Source organism: Heteronotia binoei, chromosome 4 (genome assembly GCF_032191835.1).
Source record: "Heteronotia binoei isolate CCM8104 ecotype False Entrance Well chromosome 4, APGP_CSIRO_Hbin_v1, whole genome shotgun sequence".
Taxonomy (NCBI): Eukaryota; Metazoa; Chordata; class Lepidosauria; order Squamata; family Gekkonidae; genus Heteronotia; species Heteronotia binoei.
The window spans coordinates 184,847,078-184,865,414 of NC_083226.1; the positions used below are offsets into that span (position 1 = coordinate 184,847,078).

General features: G+C 47.1%; 1 pseudogene; it reads left to right on the forward strand.

The window, feature by feature from the left end:
* The first annotated feature begins 348 nt into the window (after nucleotides 1–348).
* Nucleotides 349–15,250, forward strand: LOC132570215 (oocyte zinc finger protein XlCOF6-like; annotated as a pseudogene).
* The last annotated feature ends 3,087 nt before the right edge of the window (nucleotides 15,251–18,337 follow it).

Sequence of the window (18,337 nt, forward strand, 5' to 3'; positions counted from 1 at the left end):
TGGAGTGCCCACGAGTTTTTGCATTGTGAGAAAGGGAGAAAAGTCCTTCTTTTTGCACCTTCTCTCTCCCATGCAGAATCTTGTCAACCTCCTCCTCCAGCACCTGGGTGGCAGGAGACGTTGGTAGGGCAACATGCTTTAATGGAGACAGGTTACAAGAGAGGGAGCACGCGGGCGGGTCCCGCTTATATAAATCCCCAGAACTTCTTCCCTGACAGGCCAGCCCAATCCTGGCCTGTTGAACTTCCCGCTGCTGCTGGTGATTGGCGGGCTCAGCGCTTCCCGAGGAGTCGACTGGATGTCCCCAGTCGCCTCCGCTGTCCGGCTACGCTATTGCGTCATAACGAAATGGTTGCTGCCTTGCGTTATAACGAAATGTTTGCCGCCTTATGCTATCGCAATACGCTACACAGTTCTTGGGCCCCCCAGGGTGCAGCCAAAGAGTTTAAGGTGTGTGTGTGGGGGGGGGGCCTTGGTTGATTGGGTGGCAGAGGAAAAGGAAGAAGGGGGGGGGGGTCTGCTGCTAGTTGAAATTGGTGCCAGGCAGGCCTCCTCCTGGTGTGTCCCAGCAAGATCTTTGCTTGTTTCCCTGGCCTTCCATCTCAACTTCCCCCCCACAAGAGGGACTGCTAGGGCTTCTCTCCCAGAGCCACTCCCCACCCCACTAATTTGAAAGGTGCTCTTGCTCCTTTGCTTTCAAGTAAGGTCGTGCATTCCTTGAGATTTGGGGAGAGCAGGGAGGAACCTCAGTGGGGTCTAATGCCAGAGAGTCCCCCCCCCTCCAAAGCAGCCATTTCCTCCCAGGGAACGGATCTCTGTGGCCTGGAGATCACTTGCAATCCTGTGAGATCTCCAGGCCCCACCTGGAGGTTGGCAACTCCCACAGGGCAGGGTGCCAGCACACTTTGTGGAAGAAGTGGTATCTTGCCACCTAGACCAGAGCCTCGCTTTCTGGCTCATCACTGGAAGTGCCCGCCTTCACGCCAAATGCCAGAAAAACTGCTACCGCATATGCCTCAGTCATTGGACTTTGACCCCCGCCCTGAAATATTTACAGTGAGTCTGAGTAGAAAATGTGAAGCCAGAGGGCCTGAGGCAGCATAAGGCAGCTTCATGAGTTCATGCATTACTGGGGAGGAGCTGAGGTGTAGAGCATCCGCTTGGCACGCAGAAGGTCCCCGGGTTCAATTCCTGGAATTCCCAGTAGAACAAAGCAGGAGACCAGTGGCACCTTTAAGGCCAACCACGTTTTATTCAGAAGGGAAGCTTTCCTAAGTGCATGCACACTTCTTCAGACGAGGAATGAGGTACAGTGAGCAGAGCTACATAGAGCTGCTGGGGTTTAGAATGCAAAGTGGTAACAAGTGAAAATCCAATAGGCGAAATTAACACATTCAGAAAACCTTTGATCCCACGCTAATGCAATCCAGAATAAAGGTTTTCTGAATGTGTTACTTTTACTATTCTGCTATCGGATTTTCACTTGGCTCTATGTAGCTCTGCTCACTGTACCTCATTCCTCCTCTGAAGAGGTGTGCTTCTAGCGCACGAAAACTTCCATTCTAAATAAAATGTGGTTGGTCTTCAAGGTGCCACTTAACTCCTGCTTTGTTCTACTGCTTCAGACCAACATGGCTGCCTGCCTGGATCTATCTGCATGAAATTCCCAGTAGAAAAGGATCCGTTGGTGCGTGTGGGGTGGTCCGGGGTGATGGGAAAGCCCTTGCAGGCTGAGACGCTGCCAGTCATTTTTGTAGATGTCAGAAAAAGTTAGATTGGCAGATCACATGAAGTAGCAAGTTTCATTGGGGGGGGGGGGACCACTAAAAAAGCTCTTTTTATGGGCTAAGCAATTACACCGTTTCTCCTTGTGGTGATTCTTAGATCTTGTAGAAGATTTCCATCCTGAGTGAAACTGCACATTCTGAAATTTTTTCCTCTGTGTGCGTTCCGTAATGCCATTGAAGCCTATGATTATTAAAGACACCTATTGTTAATCAGTCATTCTGATTAACAGGATGACTTTTCTGTTTCTTCCACCATGGGTTTTTAGGTCTGGTGGATGATGGCCACTTCAAATGAATCTCTTTCCACACTTTGAGAATTAAGAATTAACGTTTTTGTTTTAGCTCAGGAAAAATGGCCCCAGAGCACAATAATTGATGCAGGAGCTCCCAACTTTAATGCCAGCAGCTCACAAAGCAGAATTTTTGCTCACGAGACTCTGCAGCTTAGCGGGAACATTGATTCCCTCTAAGATTCTGCTGTTGATTCTACTGAAGATGAGAGTGAAGCGATAGTAAAAGGAAGGAGCTGTGTTTTGTAGAGAGATAAGCTTTGGGCTGAGATAAAGGGTGGAAGCGAAACAGGAAAAGTAAAATCAATTGAACCTATCGCATTATTGATTACTCTGTTGTCAATATAATATATATATATTGCAGCTAAAGAAAATAAACGGGCGTAGTGGATGCATGGCATATGGATTTGGACCGATCCACACTTTTCCAAGGCTGATTGCTTTATGGTAAAATAAACTGGATTTACATGATGAAAATGTGGATTAGGCTTTTTGCAAGATATTAGTAAAAAGTGTTTGGATAGTTGCATTGAAGAGCTGATTTTACACGGAGCCTGTTGGCATTCTCTTCATTCTTTCTTTCCGTGTGACTTTTTTTGCATTTGTGCACCTAGGGATTGGCAACCCTCGGACTCACCAAACTAAGTCTGATCCTAAAGACAGAGTTGTCTTTGTAAGGGGAGAACGTAATGGAACGCCAGTCACCACTGCACCTGTTTATGCTCCCAAGGCAGGTGAATTTGATGTTATGAAAGACACCCTACAACAATTGACTGAATTTAATTATGGTGTAATAACAATCAGATGTGACTTCAATTGTGTAATTGATCCCACTAAAGACAAAACACACAAGACTTGTAGTCAGAAAAGAAATTAACTGAAATTAACAGATCACAGTAATATATTAGACATCTTTAACCAAGATGTCTAGTGCACTCTCCACTCAGGACCGAAAGAACACACTTACTCAGGAGTTGTTTTTGTAGAAAAATAGTTGGTGGAACTCATCCAGGAATTGTTATGCAGCTGCACCAACTATTCAATGGACAAGGTAGGTAGGTGGGGAGGAGGTGGGCAAGCGTCAGAAAGGTTCAGTAGCTACGCTCCCGTTGAATTCAAGGCCTGCACCTACTATTCCCATGTACATTACGACATGTACATGATAATAGATTATCTAAATCTTTATTGAACACTGTACTCATAGAATCATCTAGTCCAACCCCCTGCACAATGCAGGAAACTCACAAACACCTCCTCCTGAATTCACAGGATCCTCATTGCTGCCAGATGGCCATCCAGCCTCTGTTTAAGGTTGATTCATAAAGAAATCTAGGGTTGCCAGCAGCCTGGAGGGAATAAAAGTGTTCTCTCCCTTTCATAGAGCGACCCCATGGCGCAGGGTGGTAAACCTCTCCCTGCAGCTGCCAGCCTGGGCCTCCCCTCCGCGGCCCCCTGCCCGACACCCTCCGGCTGCTGCTGCCTGCTGGGGTTGCCAACCTCCAGGGGGGTCTCCAGCTCTCCCCCGGGAGGACCACCCACCTCCGCGGCTTCCCGCTCCTCTTCCGCGGGCTGCAGAGCCTTCTCCGCCCCCTCCCCGCCTCCCCGGTCCTCCCGCGGCCGCTCCAGCCGCCGACTCGGTGGCTTTAACCCCGTTTGCAGTGGGGGGCGGAGGGGGGGAGTCTGGAGGGAAGCGCCTCCCTGGCCACACCTCGGCTCTCTCTGCAGCTGGAGATAAAGGGGCAGCTTGAGCTGGAGACAAATGGGGCTCAGTTTGGGGCCCCACATTTGAAGAAGGGTCTAGACCAGCTGGAAGGGTCCAGGGGAGGGCGACGAAGATGGGGAGGGGTCTGGAGACCAAGTCCTAGGAGGAAAGGTGGAAGGAGCTGGGCATGTTTAGCCTGCAGAGGAGGCGGCTGAGAGGTGAGAGGATCACCATCTTCAAGTCCTTGAAGGGCTGTCATATAGAGGAGGGTGTGGGATTGTTTTCTGTGGCCCCAGAAGGTAGGACCAGAACCACTTTGGCTTCCCCTTCCCCTGCAGTGGAGAATGCAGTGCTGTATCTCCATTCCCTTTGATTTTCCCTGTGACTGTCTGTGACTTTGCTTTCCTCCAGAGAGACACCTCTCTTCATACCCAAGGGACTAAAGGCATCTTTACCCAGTCAGAGGTGACCTGAGAGAAGGGGAAAGAGATGGAAGAGCAGAACCCAGAAGGACCTGGGACTAGCAAGGCAGCAACTGAAAGCCTCCATCCCACCCAAGCGGGGAGTGATGTTGAATTCTGGGAAGCCCTGGTGACAGTTATCCATGATCAGCTCACTGCCATCTCAGATGCAGATTGCAGATGCTTCCGGCAATTCTGCTGCTGGGATGCTGATGGGCCCCAAGAGGTCTGCAGCCAGCTCCATGGACTTTGCAGCCAGTGGCTGAGGCCGGAGAGGCGCACCAAGAAGCAGATCGTGGACCTGGTGATCCTGGAGCAGTTCCTGACTGTTCTGCCCCAGGCAATACAGAGCTGGGTCAGAGGATGTGGGCCGGAGACCAGTTCCCAGGCGGTGGCCCTGGCCGAAGGTTTCCTCCTGAGTCAGGCAGAGGAGAAGAGGCAGGCAGAACAGGTGAGGGGACTCCATCCAGGTATGTCCAATTCAAGCAATCATATCTGGCCTTCTCCCAAAGGTTCCCTGCCAGACATCTGTCCAAGTGCTAATCATCCAAATGGGATATTAAACAGGCTCTTTCACAGACTCTTCTACTAGAGAATTTCTGATCCCTCTAGATAACTCACCAGATCTGCTGATGGGAGGGTTCAGAGTCTAGGAGTGGGGCAAGATCTCTTCCTTGGTCTCTCTTCCATTCCATCTCTTACCCCTCTCCCTCGCTGCTGTTTCAGATGTGGGCACCATCCATGAAGACAGAAGCTGCAATTCCTGAGGCAGAAGGAGCTTCTTTGGAGCAAGGGCAGAGGGTGCAGGCCACGGAGCAGGCCCAAGATGCCCTCTGCTATGGTAAAGACCTGTCATGGCTGGGTGCAACTGTGGCACACTGTGAATTTGATGGGGAGAAACTAGTTGGGGGGGGGGGTCAGGAAGAAAATTATAATCCTTCTTCAAGCAACACATTTGTGGCACTCCATATCCACTCACTTTGACGCCTCTAAAAGGAGATCACACAAATTCATGGTGATTCCTCCTATTCATTTAAATATTCATATCTCACCTTCCTTCCAGAAGAGAAACTCAAGGTGGCTTTACTTACTTATTTTGTTCGATTTTTAGCCTGCCCTTCCTTTAGGACACACACAAGTGGGGTGGCTCTGTATGTCAGAGAGGGCATACGGTCCAGTAAGACTGAGGTCAGAGAATTAGACTCCCTTTTAGAAATGCTTTGGGTTGAAATAGAGGGCCCAAAAGGCAGTTTAACTATGGGAGTTTGTTATCGCACACCAAATCAAAAGACAGAGGACGACTATAGTATGATGGAAGGCTTAAAGATGGTGGCTAGATGAAAAAAAGTGTATGTATATAACAAATGTTTAGATTTTTAACTGTAAATTATGAAATGTTAATTTTAATGCTTAATCTTAGATTTTATGTTAGTTTTATATGTTGTAAGCCGCCCTGAGCCACCTAGTGGGAAGGGCGGGATATAAATCTTAGATAAATAAATAAATAAATAAAACTGTGTCGTCATAGGTGATTTTAACTACCTGCAGATTGATTGGGACAATATGTGTTCTGGTCGAGAGAAAGAGACTGAGCTTCTAGATGCTCTCAATTACTGTGCCATGGAGCAGATGGTCACAGAACCTACCAGGCGTGGGGCGATCCTGGATTTGGTCCTAAGTAATGCCCAAGACTTGGTGAGAGATGTAAAAGTGATCGCGCCGCTTGGGAGCAGTGACCATAACGTTACTGATTTCACCATTTGTATAAATAGGGAGTTGCCCCTAAAGACCAGCCCAACCACGTTTAACTTTAAAAGGGGTAAATTCTCTGAGATGAGGCATGTGAAGAGGAAACTGAAAGGAAAGGTAAATATGGTCAAAACCCTTGGGGAAGCTTGGAGGCTATTTAAAACTACAATCCTAGAAGCACAGATAAAATATATACTAGGAAAGGTACAAACAGGTATAAGAGAAGGCCTGCATGGTTAACAAACAAAGTAATGGAAGCTGTAAAAGGTAAGAAGGACTAAGCGGTGGAAAGAGACTCCAAGTGAGATTAATAAAAGGGAACACAGGCAGTGGCAAATCAAATGCAAGACTGTGATCTGGCAGGCAAAAAGGAACTATGAGGAGCATATTGCAAAAAACATAAAGACCAACAATAAAAATTTCTTCAATTATATTAGAAGCAGGAAACCAGCCAGGGAGCCAGTGGGGCCCTTGGATGACCAAGGGGTCAAAAGATTACTGAAGGAGAAGCTAAATGAATTTTTTGCCTTTGTCTTCACTGTGGAAGATGAGAAGTGTTTGCCTGCTCCGGAACCACTTCTATTGGAGGGGGTGTTGAAAGACGTGAGCCAGATTGAGGTGACGAGAGGAGGTCCTACAACTGATGGACGAATTAAAAACTAATAAGTCACCAGGTCCGGATGGCATACATCCAAGAGTTATGAAAGAACTCAAAGTTGAACTTGTGGATCTTCTGACAAAAAAATGTAATCTTTCATTGACATTTGCCTCCGTTCCTGAAGACTGGAAGGTAGCAAATGTCACCCCCATCTTTAAAAAGGGTTCCAGAGGAGATCCGGGTAACTACAGGCCAGTCAGTCTGACTTCAATACCAGGAAAGTTAGTAGAAACCATTATCAAGGACAGAATGAGTAGGCACATTGATGAACACGGGTTATTGAGGAAGACTCAGCATGGGTTCTGTAAGGGAAGATCTTGCCTCACTAACCTGTTGCATTTCTTTGAGGAGGTGAACAAACATGTGGACAAAGGAGACCCGATAGATATTGTTTACCTTGACTTCCAGAAAGCTTTTGATAAAGTTCCTCATCAAAGGCTCCTTAGTAACCTCGAGAGTCATGGAGTAAAAGGACAGGTCCTCTTGTGGATCAAAAACTGGCTAATTAATAGGAAGCAGAGAGTGAGTATAAATGGGCAGTCTTCATAGTGGAGGATGATAAGCAGTGGAGTGCCGCAGGGCTCAGTACTGGGTCCCATGCTCTTTAACTTGTTCATAAATGATTTGGAGTTGAGAGTAAGCAGTGAAGTGGCCAAGTTTGCGGATGACACTAAATTGTTCAGGGTGGTAAGAACCAGAGAGGATTTTGAGGAACTCCAAAGGGATCTGTTGAGGCTGGGCAGTGGGCGTCAATGTGGCAGATGAGGTTCAGTGTGGCCAAGTGCAAAGTAATGCACATTGGAGCCAAGAATCCCAGCTGCAAATACATGTTGATGGGGTGTGAACTGGCAGAGACTGACCAAGAGAGAGATCTTGGGGTCGTGGTAGAGAACTTACTGAACATGTCAAGACAGTGTGCGTTTGCAATAAAAAAGGCCAACGCCATGCTGGGTATTATTAGGAAGGGAATTGAAAACAAATCAGCCAGTATCATAACGCCCTTGTATAAATTGATGGTGCGGTCCCATTTGGAATACTATGTGCAATTCTGGTCACTGCACCTCAAAAAGGATATTCTAGCATTGGAAAAAGTGCAGAAAAGGGCAACTAGAATGATTACAGGTTTGGAACACTTTCCTTATGAAGAAAGGTTAAAACACTTTGGGCTATTTAGCTTGGAGAAACGTCGACTGCGGGGTGACATGATAGAGGTTTACAAGATTATGCATGGGATGGAGAAGGCAGAGAAAGAAGTACTTTTCTCCCTTTCTCACAATACAAGAACTCGTGGGCATTCAATGAAATTGCTGAGCAGTTGGGTTAGAACGGATAAAAGGAGGTACTTCTTCACCCAAAGGGTGATTTAACATGTGGAATTCACTGCCATAGAAGGTGGCGGCAGCTACAAGCATAGCCAGCTTCAAGAGGGGGTTAGATAAAAATATGGAGCAGAGGTCCATCAGTGGCTATTAGCCACAGTGTGTGTGTGTATGTATATATATAAATTTTTGGCCACTGTGTGATACAGAGTGTTGGAGTGTTGGACTTTCAGATGGCCATCTAGCCTCTGTTGAAAAGCCTCCAAGGAAGGGGAGCCCACCACCTCCCGAGGAGGAAGCCTGTTCTATTGAGGAAGTGCTCTGACTTGCTCTAGGTCCCTGGTGCTTCTCTTCTGCCTCTCCCATAATGTAGTAAAAAGTGTTAAAGAATTTGCTCAGGGAAGGTTTCGGACTCCTGGGGAGGGGGGAGGTGTGTGCAGGAGGGAAGAAACAAGCAAACACTCTTCCTTCTTCTTTCATCTCAGTAACAAGCAGTGAAGAGATGCTGTTGAGTGTTCCTCTTTTCAGAGATGTGAAAACGACTGCTGCAGCTCCAGTCCAGGTAGGGGAGATGAGCAGGGAGGGGGGACAGCCTGGGACCCTCTTTCTTTCGGGGGGGGGGGCGGCTTTTGCTCCTGCAGTCGCTACAAGGTGTATGAGTGAGAGTTCCTCTGAACCCCGTTCCTTCTGTCTGTCCCTGTACCTTCCCAGACGACTCCCTTCCCTGGTGCCACCTCTGCCTGGCGTGATAACTGAGGAGCGAATCTGCTTTTTCTTCCAGGGTCCCTTTTCCTTTGAGGTGTCCGTCTCTTTCATGGAGGCTGAGTGGGCCCTGCTGGATCCAGGACAAAGAGCTCTGTACAGGGAAGTCATGCTGGAGAACTATGGGAGCGTGGCCTTTCTGGGTAAGGATCTTTCATAGGGGCCAAAGGTGCAAGTTTGAGAGCCAGTTTGGTGTAGTGGTTAAGTGCACGGACTCTTATCTGGGAGAACTGGGTTTGATCCTCCACTTGCACCTGCTGAGATGGCCTTGGTCAGCCATAGCTCTCACACAGCTGTCCTTGAAAGAGCAGCTGCTGTAAAAGCACTCTCAGCCTCACCTACCTCACAGGGCGTTTGTTGTGGTGCGGGGGGGAGGTAGAGGAGATTGTGACCGCTCTGAGACTCTGAGATTCAGAGTATTGGGCGGGATATAAATCCAAAATCTTCTTCAAATTGCTGCCATTGTGATGAGGCTTGAATCAAAAGATTCAATAGCAATACAGCATTTTGAGGCCTACTGTGGCTCACTGGCAGAGCCTCTGCTTGGCACGCAGGAGGTCCCAGGTTCAACCCCCAACAGCATTTCCAGTTAAAAGCATCAGGTTGGAGGTGATGTGAAAAACTTCTGCCTGAGACTGTGAAGAGCTGCTGCCAGACTGAGCAGACAAGACTGACTTCAATGGACCAAGGGTCTAATTCAGTAGCAGGCAGTTTCATGTGTTTGAGTGTGTGTGTACTCGCCCAGGGGCAACTGAGGCCAGTGTTGTCGCCAGCCCTCAACCGGAGAAGGTGCCCTGGCTTGAGCCAAAGGGGATGAGAACCCTCAGAAATCCTTATTTCTCTGTGGCTGAACTTTACAACACACCTGAAGATAGAAGAAGAAGATATTGGATTTATATCCCGCCCTCCACTCCAAAGAGTCTCAGAGCGGCTCACAATCTCCTTTATCTCCCTCCCCCACTACAGAAACGCTGTGAGGTGGATGGAGAGGGCTCTCACAGCAGCTGCCCTTTCAAGGACAACCTCTGCCAGAGCTCTGGCTGACCCAAGGCCATTCCAGCAGGTGCAAGTGGAGGAGTGGGGAATCAAACCCAGTTTTCCCAGATAAGAGTCCGCACACTTAACCACTACACCAAACTGGCTCTCCCTTCCTGTGATCTGGAAACTGTCATGTTCAGAACCGAAGCCTGGGTCTCCCTGAGTCCTCACTCTTTGTACCCAAGCAGCACCCAGTTCAGTGGGCACAGGAGGAGAGTGTGCACAAGTAATGCAGACCCTCTTTTAAGATATGTAAAAGTTCATTAAAGAACATAAGAGAAGCCATGTTGGATCAGGCCAATGGGCCATCAAGTCCAACACTTTGTGTCATGCAGTGGCCAATATATATATATACACACACACACACATTGTGGTTAATAGCTACTGATGGAGAGCCAGTTTGGTGTAGTGGTTAAGTGTGCGGACTCTTATCTGGGAGAACCGGGTTTGATTCCCCGGGTTTGATTCCCCACTTGCACCTGCTAGCATGGCCTTGGGTCAGCCATAGCTCTGGCAGAGGTTGTCCTTGAAAGGGCAGCTGCTGTGAGAGTCCTCTCCAGCCCCACCCACCTCACAAGGTGTTTGTTGTGGGGGAGGAAGGTAAAGGAGATTGTGAGCCGCTCTGAGACTCTTCGGAGTGGAGGGCGGGATATAAATCCAATATCTTCTTCTTCTTCTCTGCTCCATATTTTTATCCAATCCCCTCTTGAAGCTGGCTATGCTTGTAGCCGCCGCCACCTCCTGTGGCAGTGAATTCCTTTGGGTGAAGAAGGACTTCCTTTTATCCGTTTTAACCCGACTGCTCAACAATTTCATTGAATGTCCACGAGTTCCTGTGTTCTCCATCCCATGCATAAACTTGTGAACCTCTATCATGTCACACACACACACACTGGCTAACAGCCACTGATGGACCACTGCTCCATATTTTTTTCCAATCCTTTCTTGAAGCTGGCTATGCTTGTTCGCGCCACCACCTCCTTTTAAATAAGACATTGCTAAAAAGCAGAGTTTCTGCAGCTCGGCGACAAAAAAAAGATGAAAAACTAGTTGCACTGGCTTGCAGGCTACAAGTATCAGTTTCCAGAAGTCGAGCAAGACAGGGTTCTTTGGTCCAAGGTCAGGGCTCCAGAAACCAAGCAAGGTAGAGTTGGTGGCTTAGCATCTTTCGTACACATTATGTCCATGCCTAACAGCCTCTCTTGGCTGGCTTTATAGCCCACAGCTAAGGATCATGCTTGCAGTGAGGTGCCTGGGAGCAATCCTGCAACTACCTATCTTTGTTATCAGCAAGCAGCTGGCGTCAGGCCAGGAGACCCCGCACTTTGCCGTCTTGTCTGTAGCTCTGTTCTCAGCCTCCGTCTGCAGCGCTCTAATTTTGTGGGTGATACTGGAAGGCTGGGGACAGCCAACTGAGGGTTACCTGCTGAGGATTTCAGTGGCTCTGCCCTAGCTGTTGGCTGTGAATCCTGACAAGCCTGCAGCTCATATTCCTTCTGGTAAGCCGGTTGGCTACAGGGGGCTCCTGTTGTACTGAGGAGTCCTCACTACTGCTGAGGCCTGGCTGACCCGCAACACCGGCTAAACTATCTAATACATGAAATACTTTGTATTAGATGACATCTCTTGTAGCATGAATATACCAGCTGTAGCCTAAGTTACTCTACATAAAACTATTCATAATGATGAAGCAGGATAATATCAAGGTGTACTAGCATGGTTTCCCTCTGATCTATACCCATAGTATACGTTCTACCTTTACCTCAGGTGGTCCTAACGACCCAATCAAGGGCCCTTCCTGATGGAATCTTCCAGAGGTTGTCAGCACCCTCCTAATCCCACCTCCCTCCTGGTTACACTACTGGTTACAGGTTCTCATGATTAACCAATTGCCACATTCTGTAGTCTGGCCCTGAAGAAGATAATGCTGCAGAGAGACACAAATCGCAAACACCTGAAAGTTGGACCAGGTGACTTAATAATCACATTAGCCCTCGGGGAGGGGGTGCTTTGCCTCAGAGATCCATATCCCTTATAGCCAGTTTGGTGTAGATGTTAAGCGAGTGGACTTTTATGTGGGAGAACCAGGTTTGATTCCCCACTCCTCCTGGTGAAACTGTTGGAGTGACCTTGGGTCAGTCGTAACTGTCAGAGTTGTTCTCTGAAGAGCAGTTTCTGTCACAGCTCTCTCAGCCCTACCACCTCACAGGGTGGCTGTTGTGAGGAGGGGAAGGAGAAGGAGATTGTAAGCTGCTCTGAGACTCCTTTGTGTAGTGAATGGCAGGGTATAAATCCAATCCTCCTTCTTTACTTTGATCTTTTCCATGACTTCATCCTTCCAGAAGAATTTTTATTCTTGACTTTCTTTCCTTTCCCATATAAGAATGATCAGTCTCTTTCTCTCTCTCTCTTTCTGCAAAAGAAATGAGTATAAGAAAGACAGTGGTGGAAACAGACAATGGTTTTGCATCCAAAGAAAGGCTGGAGAGTTCAACAAGAGAATCCGAACAGCATATTTCCTTCCCAAATGAGCTGGCTGAGAGTGAGTATCCTTTATGGTTATATCAAGTGAAGAGGCAAGGAATAGCCACAGGGGATTTCTGATTTACTTATGAGCAACGATCATAAAGCCCTCTGAGTAATGAGGGAGAGAGGGAGGGCGGCCTTCTGGGGCCTGAAATCTGGAGGTGAGAAACTCATTTAGGGAAAGAACTCTGCTGTGGCTCTTGAGGGAGTGTGAGGTATCCTTCAATACTAGATATCCTGGGGAACGTTGGTTAAGATCAGGCAAGCTGGATGAGGCCAAGGGGCTGTGAATCCTTTCCTTCTGCAGTCGTGTAGATGCCTTTGGACCTTACAAAACTCCCAGTTACTAAAAGGGCCTCTCTATTTATTCCAGCAGAGGATGATCAGAGAAATGAGGAGGAACTTCATCAGCAAATGCCAATCAGAGTTAAAAATGAAGGCTTGAAAGAAAATGGCAGTTATCAAGGGATACCTAAGAGAAAGTACTGTGGCCATATGGCTGACAGTCAAGATGGAAGACAGCGTAACATAACTAAGCACAGGATAATGAAGGCAAGTGTATTCGTTCGGTGTGGAAAGTACTTCAGAAGTAGATCGCAGCTCCTTGTGGACCAAGGAACACACACAGGGGAGAAACCATTCAAATGCACAAAGTCTAGAAAGAGATTCAGGAGGTTTGGAAATCTTCAAGAACATCAGAGAACTCATACAGGGGAGAAACTATTTTCCTGCAAAGAGTGTGGAAAGAGATTCAAGAGGAGTGGCCATCTTCAAGAGCATCAAAGAACTCACACAGGGGAGAAACCATTTGAATGCTCAGAGTGTGGAAAGAGATTCAGTCGGAGTGACACTCTCCAACGGCATCAAGTAACCCACACATGGGAGAAACCTTTTGAATGCACAGAGTGTGGAAAAAGATTTAGTCGGAGTAGTCATCTTCAAAAGCATCAAAGAACTCACACAGGGGAGAAACCTTTTGCATGCACAGAGTGTGGAAAGAGATTCAGTCGGAATAGCAATCTTGAATACCATCAAAGAACCCACACAGGGGAGAAACCTTTTGAATGCGCAGAGTGTGTGGAGAAATTCAGTCGAAGTGGCAATCTTCAACAGCATCAAGCAATCCAGACAGGGAAGAAACCTTTGGAATGTGCAGTGTGTGGGAAGAGATTCAGTCAGAGTAGTCATCTTCAAAAGCATCAAAGAACTCACACAGGGGAGAAACCTTTTGAATGCACAGAGTGTGGAAAGAGATTCAGTCAGAGTAGCAGTCTTGTATACCATCAAAGAACCCACACAGGGGAGAAACCTTTTGAATGCTCAGAGTGTGGGAAGAGATTCAGTAAGAGTGGCAATCTTCAACAGCATCAAGTAACCCACACGGGAGAGAAACCTTTTGAATGCACAGAGTGTGGGAAGAGATTCAGTCAGAGGGCCGGTCTTCAATGGCACCAAACAATCCACACGGGAGAGAAACCTTTTGAATGCACAGAGTGTGGAAAGAGATTCAGTCAGAGTAGCAATCTTCAAGTCCATCAAAGAACCCACACAGGGGAGAAACCTTTTGAATGCTCAGAGTGTGGGAAGAGATTCAGTACGAATTGGTATCTTCAGCAGCACCAAACAATCCACACAGGGGAGAAACCTTTTGAATGCTCAGAGCGTGGGAAGAGATTCAGTTGGAGCCGCAGTCTTCAAGAGCATCAAAAAAACCATGCAGGGGAGAAACCTTTTGAATGCTCAGAGTTTGGAAAGAGATTCAGTCAGAGTCACAGTCTTCAACGGCACCAAACAATACACACAGGGGAGAAACCTTTTGAATGCTCAGAGTGTGGGAAGAGATTCAGTTGGAGTTGCAGTCTTCAAAAGCATCAAAGAACCCACACAGGGGAAAAACCTTTTGAATGCTCAGAGTGTGGGAAGAGATTCAGTCGGAGTAGCAGTCTTCAAAAGCATCAAAGAACCCACACAGAGGAGAAACCTTTTGAATGCTCAAAGTGTGGGAAGAGATTCAGTTGGAATAGCAATTTTCAAGAGCATCAAGTAACCCACACCGGGGAGAAACCTTTTGAATGCACAGAGTGTGGAAAGAGATTCAGTCGGAGTAGCAGTCTTGAACACCATCAAAAAACCCACACTGGGCAGAAACCTCTTGAATGCACAGAGTGTGGGAAGAGATTCAATCAGAGTAGGTGTCTTGAATACCATCAAAGAACTCACACAGGGGAGAAACCTTTTGAATGTTCAGAGTGTGGGAAGAGATTCAGTCGGAATGGCGATCTCCAGCGGCATCAAGTAACCCACACGGGAGAGAAACCTTTTGAATGCAGAGAGTGTGGAAAGAGATTCAGTCTGAATAGTCATCTTCAAGAGCATCAAAGAACCCACACAGGAGAGAAACCTTTTGAATGCACGGAGTGTGGAAAGAGATTCAGTCAGAGTAGCAGTCTTCAAGAGCATCAAAGATCCCATACAGGGGAGAAACCTTTTGAATGCTCAGAGTGTGGGAAGAGATTCAGCACAAGTGGGTATCTTCAACAGCACCAAGCAATGCACACAGAGGAGAAACCTTTTGAATGCGCAGAATGTGGGAAGAGATTCAGTTGGAGTGGCAATCTCCAACGGCATCAAGTAACCCACACGGGAGAGAAACCTTTTGAATGCACCGAGTGTGGAAAGAGATTCAGTCAGAGGCTCAGTCTTCAACGGCACCAAACAATCCACACGGGAGAGAAACCATTTGAATGCACAGAGTGTGGAAAGAGATTCAGTCAGGGTCGCAGTCTTGAATACCATCAAAGAACCCACACAGGGGAGAAACCTTTTGAATGCTCAGAGTGTGGGAAGAGATTCAGTCAAAATAGCAGTCTTCTAAGGCACCAAACAATCCATACAGGGGAGAAACCTTTTGAATGTTCAGAGTGTGGAAAGAGATTCCGTGAAAGTGGCACTCTGTGAATCCACCAGAGAACCCACACAGGGGAGAAACCTTATGAATGCTCTGAATGTGGAAAGAGATTCACTTGGAGCGGCACTCTTCAACAGCATCTAAGAACCCATACGGGGAGAAACCGTTTTAATTCTCAGAGTGTGGAAAGAAATTCATTTGGAGTGGCTATTGTTCACCAGACCTAAGAACTCACAGGGAAGAAACATTTTGAGTGCTCAGAGTGACTGATTAACGATAGGAGACTGATTAACAATAGAAGTCTTCAATGGCAATACAGAGGAAAAATGCTCAGAATGTGCAGTTTAACTCAGCATGGAAATCGTCTAGAGAATCTAAGAACCACCACAAAGAGAAACAATGAAAATACTTACCCCATAAAAAGGTCTTTCTTCATATTTTACACCTGCTCTTCATATAAAACTTTAGAATCATAGAGTTGGAAGGGACCTCCAGGGTCATCTAGTTTAACCTCCTGCACAATGCAGGAAGTTCGGAAATACCGCCCCCTAAATTCACAGGATCCTCATTGCTGTCAGATGGCCATCTAGCCTCTCAAAAAACCTTCAAGGAAGCCTGTTCCATTTAGGTAGGAAAAATCCAATGCATGGTTATAGGACGGGGGAGACTTGTTTTAGCAGTAGTATGTGCTAAAAGGATCTAGGGGTCTTAGTGGAACATACGCTTACTCATGTAAGACCCCTCTTCACACATACTACTGCTAAGACAAGTCTCCCCCTTCCTATAACTATGCATTGGATTTTTCCTACCTAAATGGAACAGGCTTCCTCAGGAGGCGGTGGGCTCTCCTTCCTTGGAGGTTTTTAAACAGAGGCTAGATGGCCATCTGATAGCGATGAGGATCCTGTGAATTTAGGGGGAGGTGTTTGTGAGTTTCCTGCATTGTGCAGGAGGTTGGACTAGATGACCCTGGAGGTCCCTTCCAACATTTCCTACTTAAATGCAGAACTTTACATTTATACCTGTTAAAATTTATTTTATTGGTTTTAGCCCAGTTTTCATCCTGGATCCTGTTTCTGTCTTCTAGTGCAGGGGTGGCCAATGGTAGCTCTCCAGATGTTTTTTGCCTATAACTCCCATCAGCCCCAGCCATCAACTATGCTGGCTGGGGCTGATTGAAGTTGTATGCAAAAAACATCTGGAGAGCTACCGTTGGCCACCCTTGTTCTACTGTATTTGCAATTCCTCCCAATTTAGTATCATCTGCAAATTTAGTAAATGGTCCCTCTATTCCTTCATCCAAATCACTTATTAGGATTTTGAATAAAACAGGTCCCAGGACAGATCTTTGAGGCACTCCTCTTGTCCCTCCACTTCAGGAGGATGAGGAGCCATTCACAAGCACTCTTTGGGTGCGATCTGTCAGCCAGTTACAGATCCACCTAACGGTAACAGGATCCAAACCACATTTTACCCACTCGCCAACAAGGGTAGTATATGGAACCTTATCAAAAGGCCATTGACACTGTGACGGAACCGGCCCAGTTCCGTCACATTTGGCGGCAGCGGTGGGATAAGAACAAACAGAGAACTTGATTGGCCAGGCATTTTTGTTTTTGATACGTGCAAGCACCCAGAGGAAGCAACAGAGGTTTTGTTTTATTTTCGGGTCAACTGGAGTAGGGAAAGTTTAGTTTAGTTAGGATGGAGCGTGCCAAGAGACGGGACATCCTGAAGATGACAAAGCCACAGCTCCAGGAAGAGTGTGCAAAGCAAAATCTGGAGTGTGACAACATGACGGTAGTAGATATGCAAGACCTTCTGTTGGAGCATAATGAGCGTGCAGGGGCACCTGCAGAAGTGCACCCCGCCCAGTCAGAAGCAACCTTACGGCTACAATTGGAACTGGAGAGAATGCGTATCGAGGCGGACCGAGACCGCAGACGGGAAGAAAGAGAGAGGGATGAAAGACAGGCAGAGTCCGCAGCTGGCCCTCAAAGAGAGAGTTTGTGAGTCTGTGGGCTCCTCACTGTGGGAGAGACCTACTCAAGAGGAGGAGGACCCCAGGCAGTCAGACCGAGTAAGTAATTCACAAGGTACGGCAAGTTTACACCAGGGACGAGAGGATGCGTTTAAATCCACCTTTTATTTGCCCTTCTTGTTGCTGATCAGGTGCTGTGCTGTGCTAAACCTTTACATGCAACTGTTTTTGTTTTTTTTCTTTTCTTTTCTTTTTCTCTTCTAATTAAATATTTTTACTGTTTTGAATGCTGGCAGTCAAACTTTGTATCACATAGATCCCCAACTGCTTTAGACCATGCTTTATGAAGGGGGCCCCGGGAAAAGGGGGAAGGCCTGTGGTTGGATAAGGTGCCAATTCCCCAAAGAAGTGCTGTGGTCTCTGTGATACCCAAATACAGGGTGGCAGAGGACCTTGAGGCCTGGCCTCATAACTGGAGAGGGGGATTGGGAGTCCTGTTCCTCTCAATCTGAACCCCTAGACTGAGCAGGTGGTGGCAGCGAGCCCAAGTGGCCGGAGGAGAAATAGCTCCCTCCAGGAGTTGGCGACTCAATAGGGAGTTGACGGGACCGGGTCTGAAGGCAGAATCGGGCTGGTTCCGTCACAGACATTATATTAACTCTTGTACAAAGTATGAATCTACACAGAAATCCTACCCTAACTAGGAAGAAATGTTAAAAATGCTTGGAATGTGGAAGGAGCTTCAGCCATGTTTGAAGCCCTCAGATAGATCTCACAGGGAAGAATGCAGGGATGGGCTCTGCCGATTGAAAGAGATTCAAGACGAGCTCACATCTCCTTAGCCTGGAGGAGTCCGCACAAGGGTGCAACCTCATAAATGCTCAGGGTGTGGCAAGGGCTTGAAGCACAGATCTGACTGTCATATTCCTCAGAGGATCTATAGAGGGGTGAAACATTCCTATATCTGGCTCTGAGGAGGGGCTTCTTTAGACACCCAGGTGTTGAAAGCTCAGAAAGTAGTTTTTTGACAATAGTTGAAGTTTTGAGGAAGAATGGACTAAAATTAAAAGAACACTATTCTTTTGTTTTCTATTATGTTACTTATAATAGGAGATAAAAGATAAGAATGAAGATGGATTATAATTATTTTATATGG